The sequence below is a fragment of the Choloepus didactylus genome, chromosome 8 (genome assembly GCF_015220235.1).
Source record: "Choloepus didactylus isolate mChoDid1 chromosome 8, mChoDid1.pri, whole genome shotgun sequence".
Lineage (NCBI taxonomy): Eukaryota > Metazoa > Chordata > Mammalia > Pilosa > Megalonychidae > Choloepus > Choloepus didactylus.
Window position 1 is genome coordinate 48,610,815 of NC_051314.1, and position 19,732 is coordinate 48,630,546.

At 36.7% G+C, this 19,732-nt stretch overlaps 1 pseudogene; it reads right to left on the reverse strand.

The window, feature by feature from the left end:
• Positions 1–242: 242 nt before the first annotated feature.
• Positions 243–19,732, reverse strand: part of LOC119542625 — a 138,477-nt pseudogene continuing 118,987 nt past the window's right edge.

Consider the following 19,732-nt stretch of genomic DNA (forward strand, 5'->3'; position numbering starts at 1 on the left):
AAAGAAAAAATAACATCACAGATATGTAACAGTAGCATTTGAGATGCTCCCTCACATGGACAGACTGAACCCCAAGGTAAAGAAAGCTATGTAGGGTGTCCTAAAGTGATTCAGACCCCTACGGTCAGAAGCTGCTGAGTGGGAATCTTATGGGGAAGGCAGAGCCAGGGGGAGCTCTGGAGTCCTCACTGTGATTGGGAAGTGCACCAGGAAGGCAGAAGGGCAGTGGTCCCTGCTCTAGGTCACATCGCATCTGCATGCAGCACACTTCTGAAGTGCTCACTGGGGCCTGTCTTTTCTCTCATAGTCTCAAGCAGTTTCCTTGTTGAACCATTTGCGACCGTGGCCCCAGGTGGCCTCATTAGTCTGGACTCTACCACTGGGGTCTCCGTATTTTCAGGCAAGTCCTTATAGGTCAGGATGTTTCTGGAAATCACTCCATGAGAATGGTAATCCTCAGGCCCAATTTCCAGTAGACCCTGAAAGGGGCTGAGGCTGGACAGGATGATGAGAGCCAGGTTGAAAAGAAGGATCAGAACACAAGTGCTGGTCTGAGCAGCTTTGTTGGAGGTTTGAGCAATGAGAGGCTGTAACTGCTACCAGGGAGAGGTTGTGCCTTTCCACCTCCTGAACTTTTTCTGTAATTCCTGGTTCTGTGCAGAACAGGCAACCACCCTGTTCTCTAGCCCATCAGTGTACTCTTTCTTCTGCAGTCGACTGTCCTGAGCTGACTGCTTGTTCCGGATTTTCCTCTTAACCTTCTTGAGGACCCTCTCCTCTGCCTTGGTGAGGGGCAGGTGTGAGGGCAGAGAGACCCTTCCTGGCCAGTAGATGCTTCTCCTCAACTGTTAGGAACAGGGTTTGACATGGCAGCAGGGTTGCAGGAGGCACTGGGACTATGGTGCCAGCTCTGGGCAGAATGTGGGCATTCTGAATGGATAAACTGTTTCAGAATAAAGATCCAATTAAGAATGTATGCAGCAAAACTTTTTCAATTCTGAAAAACTATTCAAGAAAAAGAGGCAAAGAGTATAATTCTTCCAATGAAATCTGATAGGCTCAAGATAAGTCAAGAGAGTTGTTATAAAGGTCTTGAAAAGAACTGTAAGGATGGTTACAGTTTTGTTTCATAAAACAGAAAAGATCACAAAGTTTTTTGAGAGTTTACTGACAAAAGATACACTTGTCTAAGACTAAATAAGACTGTGAGTATTTGAAATGTAAAGTGATTCTTGGACCTCCAAGAATGAGCTGGATATTTTCTTCAATGTCCTCTTCAGATGTGGCCATGGAGGATACTGGTAAGAAGAATCTCCCAGAGGATAGATCTGAGGGCCATGGAGAACAATTGACAACAAACTAATCACTAGGGGAAGAATCAGGGCCAAATGGGAAGGCATTATTCATCACCAAAGTAAAATGTTCTCAATAAAATATCTGCCCAGTGGGCTTTCAAAATTGCTGTGGACCTGTGCCTGCTATGACTCTTCCATTTTCCAGATAGGAATATGCATTTCTGTGTTCCTTGTCTAAAATCATATATTGTTTATAAGTGGGAGTATAGACAGCTAAGAAGACTATCATTTATCATAGAAATCAAGATGCTATTGAGAGTGACAGAGGTGTCCTCTTCATAATTATGCCAGGACAGCAGGCATAAACTGGGATTGTCTGGGACAAACCAGGATGTGGGTCACCTTCCCCATAACTCATATTTTTAACTCATGTCGGTGGTTGGGTTCATGTGTCAACTTGGCCAGGTGATGGTGCTCAGCTGTCTGGTCAAGCAAGCACTGACCAATCTGTTGCTGTGAGGACATTTGTAGACTTAAATCATAAGTACTTTGTTTGCATCTGTGGCTAACTACATCAGCAGTCAGCCAAGGGGAGTGTCTTCCACAGTGAGAAGCATTTAATCTAATTAGTGGAAGGCTTTTAAGAGGATACCTTCAGTGCACAGAAGAAAGAACTTTCGTCTCTACTTCAGCCAGCCAGCCTCTCCTGGGGAATTCATCGAAGACCTTCATTAGAGTGCTAGCTTGCAGCCTGTCCTATGAAATTTGGACTTATGCATCCCCACAGTTGTATGAGACACCTTTATAAAATCTCATACTATTTCGAGATATCTCCTGTTGGTTCTAAAGTAACCTAATGCACTCATGCATCTCTAGGTCAAATGGAGTCATGACTGCACAAAATAGAAACTACCATGAATTAGTCGTATGGCAGAATTTGAGCTTAATGCTGTGAATACATGAGATGTTGGTTTGTCCTATTTAAAGAAGGATGATCATATAATGGGTTTGGGATAAAGGAGGAACTGAATATTTGATAATCAGATGATTGAGCTGTGGTAGTAGTAATTAACACTGTTCACTATTTTCATTTTCTCTTTCTGGGAACATGGTGAGATTGCAATTTCCAACCTCTTAAAAGTAGACTTAATCATGTGATTAGCTTTGTCAATGAAATGCAAAAATGAGTGCCATTTCCAGATTTCCAGTTGATGTGACAACTGGTGACTTTCCAAATGGTGGACACTGCATCAGCTTGAGTTCTTGTGTGAGGTGAGTTCTCTGCTGACCAGTTATGGACATACAGCATGAGTAACTGTGAAAGAAGGGGAGCACACTCCGTCCTCCGTGTTCATGCAAAAGAAAGTTTTATTCTACTCATTTCTACAGGTTTTTATAGCATACAAGGTAGTTTCCTACATGACTGTCTTCGGGTATTTCAGGGAGGGTAAATTTTTTCTAGAGCCATAAGGTGTATTTACGTATCTTTAGTCTCAAGGGACAATTTCTTTGGGGGCTAGACGGGAAACAGCAGGGGTGGGAGACAGGAGCACAGAAGGAGCCCAGCAGGAGCTCAGAGACTATTCCCTTATCTAAATTGCAGTCCACCTTCAGACATGCAAAGCTTTTGGCCTTTTCCTAGCCCAGTACCCACCTTCAGACATCTGGAGCTTGGAAAGGCCCTGATCTATAGTTTGTTAAGCCAGGGGACCTTCCGTGTCTCCACAAGTAACAACTAAACCTCTGTTGTTACAAGTGACTGAAATGTTGGAATTATTTATTACAGTAGTATAATTTAGTTATTCTAAGTAGAAGAGCCCCTGAGAGGCTCTGCTACCCTTAAAGAACACCACACATCACTCACCACCCTCCAGACTAAATAAGTAGAAGAGTCAAAGAAACATTTGGATTCATGAGTCACTGGACTAGGGATACATGGTGTGACTTTTTCTTCCTTCATCCTAGAGGGGTAGGAAGTGCTTCCCTTCTAAATCAAGTGAGAGAATACCATGAGAACCAAACCTAGATAGTGGGCCATTAGCTGAATTTTTAATTTTGAAGCATATTGCTAATCTGCCCCTTATTGCTTATTTGAGCAGAAAGGAAAAAAATTATTGAGGAATGATGGCAGGGGCAGAGAGGACACAGAAGTAGAAAAGTAGTAAAGCAGCAGTGTCATAACAATAATGCCTGTTTCTCCTTGGTCAGCTGGCTCCTCTAGAATGCAGTCAAGTTTAAGTCTTCTTATTGTACCTTAGCAAGAACACTGCCTGCTCAGAGATGCATCTTCAATGTAGGATTGATCATTTATAGCTCATAGGATTACTGTGATGATTAAATGAAATGATATATACAAAGGGCTCAGCTCATAGTAGAAGCTCAGTAAATGTTAGTTTCATTCTGCTGTTTTTAAGAAGCATTGAAACACAGGAATAAACAGTGAGGCAAGTGAGAAAGCAGATCTAGGAAGACACAACCTTGCTCAGGGCATCACACAGATCTTGGTCCAGGCTCCAAATACATTCTTTGGTATAAATGATTAACCTTTTTTTCATATTCAGATTTAATTAGTAACTATTTACTAAACAATTATTTTAAGATTCATACTAGATTAAGGTATGTGCATTTAAAATATATAATTCTTTTCTTCCAGATGATTAGAAAGAGTTTGGAGAGTGATTATTCATGTATCTAAGAGGTAAACAATACATCATAGCACCAAAAAGGAAATGCTTATTGCCGAGAAAGGCCAGATAACTATGATGTGGGGATGTTGGCAAAATCCAAGTGGAAAATGAAAGATTTAATCTGGATCTTAAAAGAGGAAAATGGTTTAGACACATGAAGATCCAGAATCAGAATACAGAGAGGAGCTGGTGACTGATGTTTGTTGAGTGTCTACTATATTTCAAGCATATCATATGTGTATAAAGTACTTGATATAGAATTAACATACAAACAGACAGATATAAGAAAAATATAGATGTGAATATAGGTATTGCCATATAGAAGTAGAAATAGACATAGATACAAATGTTTACATAAACTCTTAAATGTAATTATTAACTCAGTTTTGTAGATGAAGAAATTGAAAGGCATTACATTGAGAAACTTGTCCACAAAGCTCTTATAGCCAGCAGGCAGAGAAATGAGTATATTAACACAATTCTGGTCCATAATTATGTGTTCTTTCCAGTATAGCTTTGTAGTTCCTGGGTATTAAGGTGTTCTTTTTGAAGGGAACTAGTGAAATATAAGGTTAGATAGACTAAAGTCAAATGCCTTACACTTAGATAATTTCCTGCTCTCCAAAATTTACAGATCTCCCTATAGATCTTAGGGTAGGCAAGGACCAGCAAGGTGGAAAGAAAGGAAAAGATAAGCATATGGACCTATTATGGAACACTACTGAATTTTTTATTTGGGTTTTCCCTTGTAAGTTCAGAAATGAATTCCTGAGATCACTAGTGTCTTTTTTATTTTAGAACATTTGTTTCATAAAATTTTCTTCCATTAGGATTTCTTTATATCCTTAAGTAGATATTTTCTGAGTAAATATTATATTCCATATTCACATGTTGATTTCTGCTGAGAGTAGGGTAGTAGAGTTAGGTTGTATTGCATCATCCAAAATTGAATCTGGCAATTTTTTCATTTTAATAAATTTAAATGTGTTAAGATTATAAGGATTTTCATTTTATTCTGCATATCAGATGAATTGTGTGACATTTAAAATACAATATTTTCATTATATACTGTATAATATACCAAGTTGCACAGAAAACATTAATCATGAGCAATTTCTGTTTGCCTGGCAATCATTCACTGGAATGTTACAAGGCCAGTAAGGGTACCATTATTTTTACAATCCTTGACTATATTATGTGTGGCTTTCATTCCTATACTCTTTAATAAGACATCTTCAAAAAGCTGAATGTGTGTGTATATATATATGTAGCTTGAGAAAATAGTTATTGACTTTCTACATCATGAGTGATTTATTTTATCAATTTTATGTGCATGATTTGCTTCTACAAAGTTATTTAACACCATATATCAACATTGCTATTAATAACATTTGGTTGCAATCTCCTTTTTATTCTCTTGAAAGTAGATTTTTATCAGTCAATTTCATTTGATTCCAGATGGTGTGTGACATATGCCTTGTTTTCCACACAAGGCTTACGTAGAGTTTACTTAGATCATCATTGGATATTTTTCACATCAGCTGAACAAATTATTTTCTATATGAGATTATTATTTGGTTATGTAAGTTTGTGGTTAAAAATGTATGTTTATTATTAGATTTCCTAGCAGTTGCCTCATGCCATGTATTGTAAAATTTTGAACTAGTCATAATATTTACTGACTTTTGGTATTTTTGCATATGGTATTTATAATATATGGGCATATAGCAAAGAAAATAAATCACACCTAATTCTACCACATTTGGAAAACTACTATTAATCTTTTGATGCATTTTGAGAGAAAATAGATAGATGAAAAATTATTCTAGGAAGTTGACTTTTCTTGGTGAAGTGACATTCAGACACACTACTAGGGTAGGACTTTGTGGGAACCCAGGGCCTGGGACCCCTCCCGTCCATAGTGAAAGTGAGTTATTGCACATAGCTGCCAACTTGACCCAGGACAGACCTCCTCATGGGGGAAAGAATGTACAAATGGTATCTGTAAACAAAGCATTAACTGCCCCCCCCATCACTGTTGATAACAAATCTCCACATCCCTGCATCTCAAGACCCTGCCAAAAGTCTGTTCTCACACCCTATGGAATATCTTTGTCCTTCCTTATAAACCACCCCTTGGTACCCACCCCACAACCCCCACTCTTTGTGGAAAACTAATTCCATTTTTCTTGGCTGACCACCACCGAGAAGAATCTTCTCCTGTCTGTAAGTACTATTAAACACATGTCTAACTCTGAGCTTTGTATGTTCTTCGGTCTTGGGACTGAGCTGGGTTGGAGCAGACTTGAAAAAGTTTAGCCTTGTGTGCTGGTTTGAATGTATTATGGCCCCCAAAGTGCCATTATCTTTGATGCAATCTTGTGGAGGCAGATGTATTAGTATTGATTAGGTTGGAACCTGTCGATTGAGTGTTTCCATGGAGATATAACTCAATCAATTATGGGCAAGATCTTTGATTGGATAATTTCCATGGAGGTGTTACCCCACCCATTCAGGGTGGGTGTTAATTGGATCACTGGAGTCGAATAAAGGATCTCACAGACAAGAACCTCAGAGCAACTAGAGTGATATTTTGGAGAGAAGCTGCAGCTGAGAGAAACATTTTGAAGACAGCCGTTTGGAAGCTGACACTGACATTTGGAGAATGCCATATTGAAGTGCAACCTGGGAGCAAGCAGAGGCCAGACACATGCCTTCCCAGCTAACAGAGGTTTTTGGATGCCATCGGCCATCCTTCAGTGAAGGTACCTTTTGTTGATGCCTTACCTTGAATACTTTATGGCCCTAAGGCTGTAACTTTGTAACCAAATAAACCCCCTTTATAAAAGCCAATCCATTTCTTGTGTTTTGCAAAAGGGAAGCATTAGCCAACTGGAATGCCTTGCATTAGGATACATCATCCAAATAGTACTGTCCCCCAAGTTGCAGTAGGCATAAATCCTTAATTAAAAATAAGTGATCAGAACGGGGTCCAATCTGATCTTTCCAAGAAGAAACAGGCATATGGATGTGCCAGATGCAAGGCTGAATAAATATCATCTAAATCCTATAATATTCAAATTCATAAATAATGTCATTACTGGTTTGGGTTTTTAATCCTATTTATATTTCCCTTAAACAAAGAAAATACATGGTGTTTGAATTTCCATGGTAAGTAGGTATGAATGGTGTATCCACTAAATTTGGCTGATTATTTAATACAATTTTTAAAAAAATGCTCCCCCAAAAGTGGAGAAGTGCAATTGCTGTCTCATGGGAGTGAAAGGGCAGCGAGCAAGGCATGAAGTGAGGACAGCTGTGAGATCTTCCTGACTCCCTGCATCCCCCACCCCACCCCACACTCCTTTAATTAAGTAGAGCCAGTTCTTCTTTTATCAACTTTACATGGAAATTATTGCATTACATTCCTTTGAAGACTGTGTTTTGTTGCCAGTAAAATATTTGAAAACCTTTGCATATATAGTTTTGGTAGCTTTTATTGGTTCCTAGGTTGTCAGGATTTTTGTTGTTGCTCCATCTTACTTGCAGTAAATGTGATAAATGGTGATTCAAACTTTTTTCCAATAATATTCCTAAGCTCAAATTAAGACACTTTTTGAGCATGGTCTATTAATAAGATAATGGGTTATGGAAGATGGAAAGAAATATGATATGTCCTTTCCTTCTCTTATTTGAGAAAAAGCAAAACAAAACAAAACACAAAGCTACGAGATAATGACAATAAAGGATTCTCATGGTATTCAAGGCACTCAGATGAGATATATATGGTTCTCATCATTTACATCTCTTACCATCCCTTTCTTCTCTGAGAGCATCTCAAATTTGTCCTGAAGAATCATCTTTATTTTTGCAATATTAATTCTTGGTTGTTTATATATTTAGATTTAAACACATCCATTCAATTTGAATTTCTCACATGCTTTCCTTATTTCATCAAATTTACTTTCACGTGTTTTCTACCTCTCAGGAAACATAGTTTTCACTAAAATTACTTTAATATTTTGTTTATTGAATTTAAATATACAAAGCAGATGCCTGCCCCAAACATCCAACACTATTTTACCCTTATCTTCCTCTTCAAACTCACTTTTCATCACCCTTCCTGAATCTATGGGCCTCAGTCTCCTCAGCCTTCTTTCTCTTCCTTGTAGACCTCAAGGAATACAAGGGCCCTTGCACTAGCTCTTCTTTCTGCCTACTTTGCTCCTCCTTCCAATCCTCACATGACTGACTCCTCTTGTTACTTAGAGTTCATAAAAGCTGCCTCCTCAGAGACCTTTCTCGGCAACCAGTAAAAAGTAGTCCATCACAGAACTCCATCTCATTGTCTCACTTTATCTTCTTCCTTGGACTTAACACTGTCTTGTTTGATCATTTATTTGCTTATATTTTCTCTCATAAACATACAAGAATTATGAGACCAGAAAACATGTCTTTCTAGTTTACTAACCTTTCCCCGGTGTCCAGAACAGTGCTAAATAAATAAGTTCTAAATAAATATTTGTTGACAGATTAAATGTGATAAAAAAAATTTACACCCTGTTTCTGTAGCAAATAAGATATGTAAAAACATAATTCTCCCTTTGTCTATGTTCTGTGTCAAGGATTGTAAAATTGAGAGTGATTATTATGAGGGGAAACTGGACAGCCAAAACTCTATGGTTTTACTACAGAGGGGTAGAGAAAATAGCATTGAGATTATGGGTGTGAGCTTTGAGGCCCAAAAGCTTTGAGTCCAAGATCTGACTGTACTCCTTACTAATCTTTTGCCTTGGCAAATTTAAAAAAAAATTATTTAAGCTTCAGTAAGCTTATTTCTAACATAGAAATAATAAAAACAGTTATACCAGAAAGATAAGCATAAAATGAAGCAATGCTTTCAAATTACTTAGCAAAATATCTAATCCCCAATAGCATTTAAAAAATGTTAGCTGTCACTCTTTATGTACTATCCTGATTTCCAAAACTAGAGTATCCCAAGTATAATCTCTTAATTTTTATCTTTCAATATATTTTAATGTGTAACAATTTCCCTTAATTTTTTCTACAGCATGACCCATGAAACTGTTCAATTTTCCAGGTAGTAGAAGGACCAGTTCTTCTTTGACTACTTATGCTTTGATTAACTCAAACCCTCAGGTTGACTAAACACACACTTTAAGTCTAAAACCATTTTGAAATAACGGTTATTGTTTGGTTAATGTCCACAGAGAATCTGTGATCAAGGAGGAAAATGACAGGGACACACATCTTCTCCAGCATGCCTTTGTTCAGGATTTATATATTTATTTATTTAACAAACATTTAATGAGCACCTACCTAGCCAGGAACTGCTCTACTGGCAGACTAAATAGCATTAAACAAAGCAATCAAAGTCCCCCATCTTCAAAGAAACTGCATTCTCCAGTGCCTTGTAGGCCATTGTAAGAACTTCAGCTTTTACTCTGAAGGAAATCACAAACCATTGGAAGGTTTGAACACAGGGGTGATGTGTGTGGAAGTGTGTCCCCTGCTGTAATAAAGAATAAATACAGGCATCATGTCTCCTGTTAGAAACAAAGTGAATCCTTTGCACCCTTGGATTAAAAAACACAAACAAACAAACAAACAAACAAAAAACAAGAACTGGGTCACACTTTCTAGTTTAATCCCCCAAATAAATGAAATATTATGCTTTTCTCATAAGTTACTACTCCTTAGCAAAAACAACTTTATTACTAACTTGCAGTGCTAATGTCTGGAAATATGTGATGATTTTGTTATATAATAACCACAGATGGGAAAACTGCTGATTTGTAATATAAGAGAAGAGCCATTAGAGTTTTCGGCCTAAGCAAACTAGAAGAATGAAATTGTCATCAATTGAGATAGGGAAGGCTACTCGAGCAGCCGGTTTCTGGAGAGACGATCAGGTTCTGATTAGATGTGTTTGAGACGTCCATGAGACATTCAAGAGGAAATGTCAAACGTCAATTAACTATATAGATTCAGTAAAATACAAATGTATTTTAAAGTAATGATAACTGAGAAATTCATCAAAAGAGGTAATACTGACAGTGATAGGAAGAGGTCCAGTAACTGATTTCCAGAATAACCACATTCAAATATGAGGGAGAACAGGGGGAAGGAGCACGGAAGGAGCAACAAGGTAAAGAAGGAGGTAAAAACGGATAACTATGATGTCCTGGAGGATAATAAAAAATGATTTTTCAAGGAATAGCAAATAGCTGTCAAATTCTGCTCACAGGTCACATAAAATAGAAATGGGAATTACCTCTTGGATTTAGCTACATGAAGTCATTGTTAATCTTGACGTGAAGTCAAGAGTCACAGTGAAATCCAGATTAGAGAGGGTGTAAATGGAATTGAAAGAGAGGACAGTTCACTTTAGACAGTGAACATAGACAATTATTTCAGAGTTCTACTGTAATAGGATCAGAGAAATGAGTTAGGAGGGAGGAAAGCATCAAGTGAGCAATATTTTCTGTGAAGATGTGGGACTAACATAAGGAACATATGTCGATGCGAATGGTCAGGAATAGAGGGAAATTCAGATGATGAGGAGAAAGAGGGAAAAATTGTTGGAAAATGTCCTTGATTAAGCGGAATGGTACCAGATGTGTACTGGTAAATATGAATAACCAGTTCTCTCAGGGAAAAGCCCTGGTTTGTAGCATTTGGAAATTTTTGTGAGGTAAATACTTCCATTCTGGCTGATTTCAAGCTACCAACAGTTTACCCAGCAGATCACAAAATTTCTGAAAATTTAATAATTTGATCTCATGATTTATTGTAACAGGAGGGAAGGCAGAGTACAAGAGTAAGATGCTGGTAGATAGGAAGATAGGAAGACCCATATATCCAAATATCTCATACCCAACCCATACCAGTCACATAAAATGAAAATAATCCCCCAACAAGTGAAGAGGAAATTGCAAAATTTATAACATGAATTCTGCAGTGTTTATCTGACCGTGATTTCTTAGACATTTCAAAATTATTTGGGGAAGGATGTATAAAATGAATTAAAGCTATCAAAACTCTGAGTAGGAATTTGCCTGGCTCTATGCTTCACCTAGCATTAAAAATGTAATCTATTTCTTTTTGAAAAGGAAACTATAAAATTCTTAGCTTTTGATTGAATTTCAAACATAGCATCAATTAAATAGATTTAGTTAAAATAACTTTTATTAAGGGCATTGGATAATGGCAGTGAATGTAGAAGAGGTTTTAGAATAAAGAAAGATCTATATATTTCTCTGTATTTTATATGAGAAGTATTTGAAAAGAAGTAAAGATGATTAGCTTGGAGAAGAAATTAATAAAAGGAGACAATAGCTGTCATAAATGATTTAAATATTTTGTATTAAAGAGAAATTAGTATGGGTTATCAGGAGGTGGATTTCAGATCACTTTAAGGAAGAATATTTTAAATAACCAGTCATCCAAAATTGAAATCAGCTACCTCAAAAGTGGATACTGGATATCTGAAGGTATGGTATAAAAAAGATTCCTAAATTAGGTGATGTTTCTTTCAATTTAAAGAGACTAAAATTTTTAAAAATTTTATATAAGCAGTCTTATAACAATATTATTAGAGAAATAAGCACTTAAAATGTATCTTACATGGTAATCTTTTCTATGTTGGTAATTCTACAGGAAACAAAGTTTACTATTAAGTAAATTAGAGCAGAGGCAAGAAAAATCCTCCCAAAATAAAGACATATGATTTGAGATACTAAGCATGAACTTGGACATGTAAGTCTGGAATTACAGAGAGGTCTTCAGTAGAGATACATATTTGGTGATGTCAGTGTATACCTGATCTTTAAAGATAGGGTCTGGATGAAATCACTAGGATTAATTGTAAAAAGAGAGTCTTGGACAGAGTCCTGATATATTCCAAACTTCAGTGCCCTGAACAGGAGGAGGAGAGGGAGCAAATGTGGCCGAGAAGGAACAAGTAAGGCAAAAGGAAAAAATAATGGCATGGCCTGGAAGTCACATGAAGGAAGCACTTCAGGGAGGGCGTGATCAGCTATACCAAAGAGTGCTACTGTGAAGGAATTGACCATGGCTTTTGACAACTATAAAATCATTGCTGATCTTTACATGACTGGTTTGAGCAAAATGCTACAGATAAATACCCACTTATAAGAAATCCAAGTAACAGTAGGGACTCTGGAATTAGAGACAAGTATTGCAAACCTTTACAGTTTCTTTCTTTAAAGGAAAATATAGAAATTGAGAAGAAAGAAAACGTGGGGCAAAGGAAGTTTGTTTTTTTTGTTTTGTTTTGTTTTTATAATGGGAGAAAATATGACATGACTGTGTGCTAAGAAAGATAATCCAGGAGAAAAGGGATAGAAGTGAAGGTGCATTGCAGAAACAAAACCCTAGAGTATGCAAAAGCAAGTGGGATGCAAGGCACAGTGACAGATAAACCTCAGAAATACTAGCAGTTCATTCCTTATTACTGAGAAGGAACAAGTAAGGCAAAAGGAAGAAATAATGGCATGGCCTAGAAGTCACATGAAGAAAGCACTTCAGGGAGGGTGTAATCAGGTATATACCAAAGAGTGCTTCTGAGAGATAAGGCAGAGACTATGAGTATAGATGCAGTAGATTGAAATACTGTGGTGAGAGAATGAATAAGTTCTAACTGATATCTGAATATTTCAATCTGTACTCGAAAATTCTGAAAAGGCCAGTTCTTGAATTTTTCTTGTTTCTTGAGAGAAGAAAGGACAAAGAACAGAAAGGGTGTCAACATTTACAGAATATGTACCATATTCCAGGTATTCTTAAGAAACTTCAGTTTTTATCACATTTTATCCTCATACAACCACAAAAATAAAGGCGATATTGTGACTGTGCTATGGATAAGTAAATAGATAAGTAGACTGAGACAGAGAGATTAAGCTATTTTCCTAATAACACACTGCTGGAAGTGACAAAATCAAGATTTAGAACCAAGGTCTTGCTGACTTAAATTCCGTGTTCTTTCCATAACTCCCTGTTGCCTAAATAACTGAAAATCACATGGAAGGAAACCCCATCCAAATTCATTTCAATAAAAAATTAATACTAATATGTTTTTAAAATATTTTCTAGGGTGTGTGTTTTATGATAATGGTTTGGAACAATTATTATGAGCTCTATTTTTAGTTTTCAAGAATTTAAAACCACATTGGCATTCTGGTAGTACTTTCAGACAATTGCTAGGAGCAGCACTTAGATGCTAATAAGGAGTTTTACAGTTCAGAATTTGTCTTAATTTAGCAACTGCATTTTGTTGTGTTATTTTGATGCCCATTAATTACTTGAAATTGCTGAAATGGACAACATGCCATATGTTTATTATAAAATACTCAGCACTAACATCACAAAATTTTAAACTTCAGGTAAAATATCTTGCATTTCAAAAACGTGTGTGAGAAAAAGTGAGCATCTAGAGGGTGCTGAGTATCAGGTAATTCTTTCTTTATTTATCTACAATAGGAAAACCAGTTGTATGTTCTTTTTTTTTTTCAGTATACATGGTTATTTATAAATCAAGAGCTTAGTTTAACAAAAATTATGGACTGTGAATGATTGATATTTTTTCTCTTAAATTATATAACTTTTTAAAGTTGCATGCCTTTTCTTCTGTAATTTCAATAGATAAATATTTTATGCTAATAATATGAATGGATTATGTTGACTGTTTTAAAGTGTTTAGAGTTTTGTTTTGTCAGGCATTTAGGTGGATCCTTTTGATTCCATCAGGCTTTTATCCTTTGGGCAGTGTATTTCAGTTTTATTCTCTTATGGTGCAGCTTGACTCTAGGTATGGTTCATACTCTTAAGATGTGGCCCTTCTGGGGTGTCTTCTCTTCACTGGCTGAGGAGGGAATATCATGGTGTGACCTCTGGTATCATCCATTGTTCAACTCTCAGCCCCACAGCACTGGGCCTTCTAATGTCTTGCCCTTTGCACCTGCAGCTTGGCCACTGACCAAAGACCCATACCTCACCCTACCCCCAAACACACACATAAACACACACATACAGGCTTCCAGATCAACAGCAGCATTTTGGAAGTTTCAGACACTTCAGCAGACCTAATTCCAATATTTGATCCTCAGTTCAAAGGAAAAAACAGTGAGGTCATGCTGCTATTTCCAATCAATGTTACAATTACAGGGATTGTACCTAGTTTCTTGCCTTAGGATGCTGTTTAGGATCTACCTCCCTGTACCAAGACAAATGTAGAACTCACCTCTTATGTTTCTTTCTCTCAGTTTCTGAAAACAATTGTCTCATATATTTTGCCTAATTTTATAGTTGTTTATGGTGGAAGGATAAGTCTAGTGTCAATTACTCCATCATAGCCATAAGTGAAATTTCTATAAATAAATTATTAGAGAAAATAGTAGCAAAAGAAAGGATTTCTGAACTAGATGACAGGACATATGAAATCCTACACACCAAAGAACAGAGGAAAAACAATAGAAAAATAGGAGGGACTCAGGGAACTGAAGGACAACATAAAGTGCACAAATATACATGTTATAGGTGTCCCAGAAGGAGAAGAGAAGGGAAAATGGGCAGAAAGAATGATAAAGGAAGTAAACAATGAAAATTTCCATACTCTTATGAAAGAAATAAAATTACAAGTCCAAGAAACACAGCATACCCCAAATAGAATTGATCCAAATAGACCTACTCCAAGACATTTGCTAATCAGATTGTCAAATGTCAAAGACAAAAATTCTGAAAGCAGCAAGAGAAAAGCAATCCATCACATACAAGGAAAGCTCCATAAGACTAAGTGTGGATTTCTCAGTAGAAACCATGGAGGCAAGAAGGCAGTGATATGAAATATTCAAGATACTGAAAGAGAAAAACTGCCAGCTGAGAATCCTATATCTGGCAAAACTGTCCTTCAAAAATGAGGGACAGTTTAAAATATTTACAGATAAACAGACACTGAGAGAGTTTGTGAACAGGAGGCCTTCTCTCCGAGAAATACTAAAAGGAGCACTACAGACAGATAGGAAAAGACAGGAGAGAGGAGTTTGGTGAATTAGATATGAAGACACCAGGAGATAGAAAGAGGGTAAAGATAAGCATGTGATGCTGAAGGACTACAGAATGTTCAACAGGATTGACTTTATAGATCCAGAAATGGCTGGCACAATACTGGATGATGGTACCACAATATTGTAATTACACTGAGAAGAGGTGACTGTGAATACAGTTGAAAGAGGAAAATTGGGGCATGTAGGACACCAGAAGAAAATATAGAAAATAAATACTGAGATGGCATAACTTAGTGAAACCTAGAGTGGTCAATGATTGTGATTAAAAGTACAAATTTAAGAATGTTTTTACATGAGGGAGAACAAATAAATGTAAACTTTGTGAGGTGCTGAAAATGGGATGCTACTGGAGAAAAAAATAAAATCAATGCAAACTAGAGTCTATAGTTAAGAGTAACATTATTATATGCTTCCATTAATTGTAACAAAGACAATATGCCAAGGCTAAATGTCTGTAAGAGGGGGATATAAGGGAGTGGTTTGGGATTCTTGGTGTTGATATTGCTGTTGTTGTCTGACCTTTTTAGTGTATTTTATCTTAATTTTATTTTTCTTTTCTTACTTTTTAGTTGTCATTTTTTTTTTCTTTTTTCTTTTTTCTCACCTCCCTCTTTCTTTGTGGAAGAAGTGGAAATGTCCTCATATAGATAGTGGTGGAAGTATATGATTAGACCACGAACCTGTGATTGTTCAGTTAGAAAGGAATGAATGGTGTGTGAATAAAACTATTTAAAATTAAATAGAGGGATAAAAGTGCTGGAGAAAATGTAAAGAAGGGATGTACCTAATCACTGTTGGTGGGAAAGTAGAATGTTGCTGCCATGTGGAGGGCAGTGTGGTGGTTCCACAGCAAGCTAAGAATGGGGTTGCCATGTGGTCCATTATGGGGTATATACTTGGAAGAACTGAAAAGAGGAACTTGAGAGGACATTTGCCCATTGAGCTTTATGGTGGCAGTATTCACAATTCACAGTGGATGGAGGTGGCCTAAGGGTATGTCATCTGATGAACAGTGTGGCAAACTGTGGTGTATACATACAATGGAATACTGAGCTGCTACAAGAAGGAATGAAGTTGTGAGGTATGCAAGTAGGTGAATGGACATTGAGGACAGTATGTTGAGGGAAATAAACCAGCAATGAAAAGACCAACATTATAATGCCTCACTAATATGGGCTAACAGTAATGTGCAAACTATGAGAATTAAATCTGAGAGCATAGCTTATCAAGGAAAGGCTTATGGTAAAGATTCCTAGATTGTAAGCTGATACAGCAGTTAATATCTATTCCTAAGTCGTAATGGCTATTTCTAAATTCTGAGATGCTGGGATCTTTGTGTATAACCTGGTCAGTCCCTGGAAGTTTTGGGTATCTTGCCATATCTCTGAGACTCAGAGCAAGAGACCAGAATCTATGAATGTCAGCATTACCCCATACAAAAAATGTTAAAGAGTGTGAAAAAGAGATCAGACTTCAAGTAACGATATGAACAAAATGGACTTGGCTTGGACTAAGGTAAATCAGACGACCGGGTGAAGGATGATAGTGATTGTGTTTTAAAACCTCAACCTCTGTGTGAAACCAAAGGAAGAGATGTTTATTAGGTGTAAAATATTATTTTTTATAACACACTATATAATTTAACTTTTATGTTCAGTTTATTCAAACACCATATTACATGGAAATATGAATGGGGAGAAAAATCTGCTTGGTTTGTACAGGTTAGTGTGAAACCCTGATACACACAAGAGTAATTTGGGCAGTGAATGAAAATGTATTTGCAAAGACCCCTTGAGGGACTGGGGGGAAAACTGGAAACATTAAAGTTCCCCACCTGGGGAATTACTGATATTCTCACAAGCATTAAGGACTACCAATTTAGAAAGTTGAACCCTTGATCTTGGGGCTTGCCCTTATGTTGTTTGTTACTGCAAAGGAGAAACTAAGTCTACTTAAAATTGTGCCTAAGAGTCACCCCCAGAGATCCTCTTTTGTTGCTTAGATGTGGCCTCTCTCTCTCAAAGCTCACTCAGAAGGTTACCTCTCTGCCTTCCACCCTATGTGGGACATGACTCACAGGGTGTGTAAAACTCCCTGCCAATGTGGGACATGACATGGGGATGAACTTGGCCCTGGCATTGTGGGATTGAGAAAGTCTTCTTGGACCAATAGGGGGAAGACAAATGAAACAAAGTAAAGTTTCAGTGGCTGAGAGATTTCAAATGGAGTTGAGGAGTCATTCTGGAGGATATTCTTATGTATTGTATAGATATTCATTTTTAGTTTTTAGTGTGTTGGTATAGCTAGAAGGAAATACCTGGAACTGATGAAATGCAACTCAGTAGCCTTGATTCTTGAAGAGGATTTTATAACTATATGTCATACTGTGTGACCATGTGATTATGAAAACCTTGTGGCTTCCACTCCCTTTATCCCAAGTATGGACAGATGAGTAGAAAAATGAGGGCAAAAAGTAAATGAATTATAGGGATGGATGGGGGATATAGGATGTTTTGTTTGCTCTTTTTTACTTTAAATTTTATTCTTTTTTTTTTTTGGTAATGAAAATGTTTGAAAGTTGATTGTGGCGATGAATGCACAACTATATAATGGTAGTGTGAACAACTGATTGCACAGCATGGATGACTGTACATTCTGTGAATATATCTCAATAAAAATGAATTAAAAGGAAAAAAAAAAACCTAATGGGGTAATATCAAAACTTCACAGGAGCTTCAAATGACCAAAGTCAGGAAAGTATGAGTTTCAAAAAAAAAATGTAATGAATGATACTACCTGAAGCACACTGAGTACTAAGGACTATGAATTCAACATAATATTTTTAAATAAGGGAAAGCAGAAAGAATCAGTATCATTTTACACCACTGGACATTTTTAGAATCCAATTACTCTAATACTTGAAAATTTAAAGGGTAAGAATCAAGGAATTTTTTGTCTTTCCAACATAAACTGTAATTCTTGGTAACAAAAAGGCACTAGTGAATGGAGAACATTTGTATTATAGAGAAGACTTCCAGTTAACAAATGCGAAAAGGATGACATCATTAGAAAATCAATATTTTGAAACCACTAACAAAATAACCAATTTGACATCAATGAATGAATGTTAAAGCCATAAGATGAGTGTTGGTGAGGAACTTTGCAATGAAGGGTTGGACTGTCACCAACTGAAACCATGGATCAATCATAACATTGCTGATATGAGTCAACCAAACAATATATGCCTTAATGTGATGCAATACACAATATGAAGCATTATCTATGAAGTGCTCTTGCCAGAAAGAAATAAATAGCAACCCTTAATTGAATCAAGCATTTAAGACCCAAAGAAAATATAAAGTACTGTGAAATACCACAGGAAATAATCAGCCAAATTCAAACTGTGGGTAATTCGATATGACAATTAACCCAATTTCTTCAAAAAAGTAATGGCATGAAAAATAGAGTGGGAAGAGGTGAGTCTTATTTCTTCGTATTTTAAAAAGCATGATTTAAGAAATATAACAACCAAATACAGATTGGATTCTCAAACAAGAAATGTAAAAAGATATTTTTGAAACAATTAAGGAAATTTTGGCTATAATGAGAAATTATTGTCTTTTTTTAAATTTTTCATAGTGTTAATGGTATTATGATTTTACAAAAAAATGACTTTCTTTGCCATTGATGCATATTGAAATAAGGTGAAATAATATGCTGCCTGGGATAAGCTTGAAAATACTTCAGCCCATTCCTCTCAAAAAGGTCAAGGAAAATAGATTGAAACAAGAACAGTAAAATATTAATGATTTTTGAAGCTGAGTTATGGGATTCATGGGAGTTTATTTTCTCTGTTTTTATGTATTTTTGGAAGTGTTAATAATGCAAATGTATAAAAAGACTATAAAGATACTTGTGAAGCTATATTTCACCATCCTTCACAAGAAAGTACTAAGACAAGCCATATTTAAAAGTATAATATCAATTATCTCAACTGTCCAACACAGGAATTTTTGTCCATATATATTTCATTTGGTTCATATTTAATACTGATATGATGCATATTGTGACAGGCAAGAAACAGGTGGCACACTCAAAAGGTGGCACACTGATGAAAGTGTAATGATTGAGCTATTTATAGAGGTGAGGGCAGGGTGAAGGAAGCCGATTATGGATGATGAAGCTAGAGGGACTTGTGAGAGCCACTATCACCCCAGGCCTGAGGGAAGGGGCAGGGAGTGGAACTGTGTTATTGCTGTTACTCTCACCATGTCAGAGCTGACGTTCTGGGGATGGGTCACCAAAGAGGAGCTAGAGCTGTGGAGACAATGCACATATAAGAAAAGCATCATCTTCTAATTCCCTGCTGGTTTCTTCCATCAGCCTTGTCCACTGGAAGCCAAAGGCAAGAGAACCTGCAGTTGTCAGAGGTTAGACTACAGGAGCACAGAGCAGGAAAGAGGCAGTTAAGTATGGATGCTGATGGTGGGGATATGCAAAGGAGAAATTTATGCTTAGGCAATTTAAGATAAAATTTTATAAGGTTCCAAGAGGTGTCATGGGATGGACAGTATCTGTCAAATTTCTACTTTTATAACTCAAAATTGTCCTTTGCCTTACATGGAATTTCTAATCTGTTATAAAT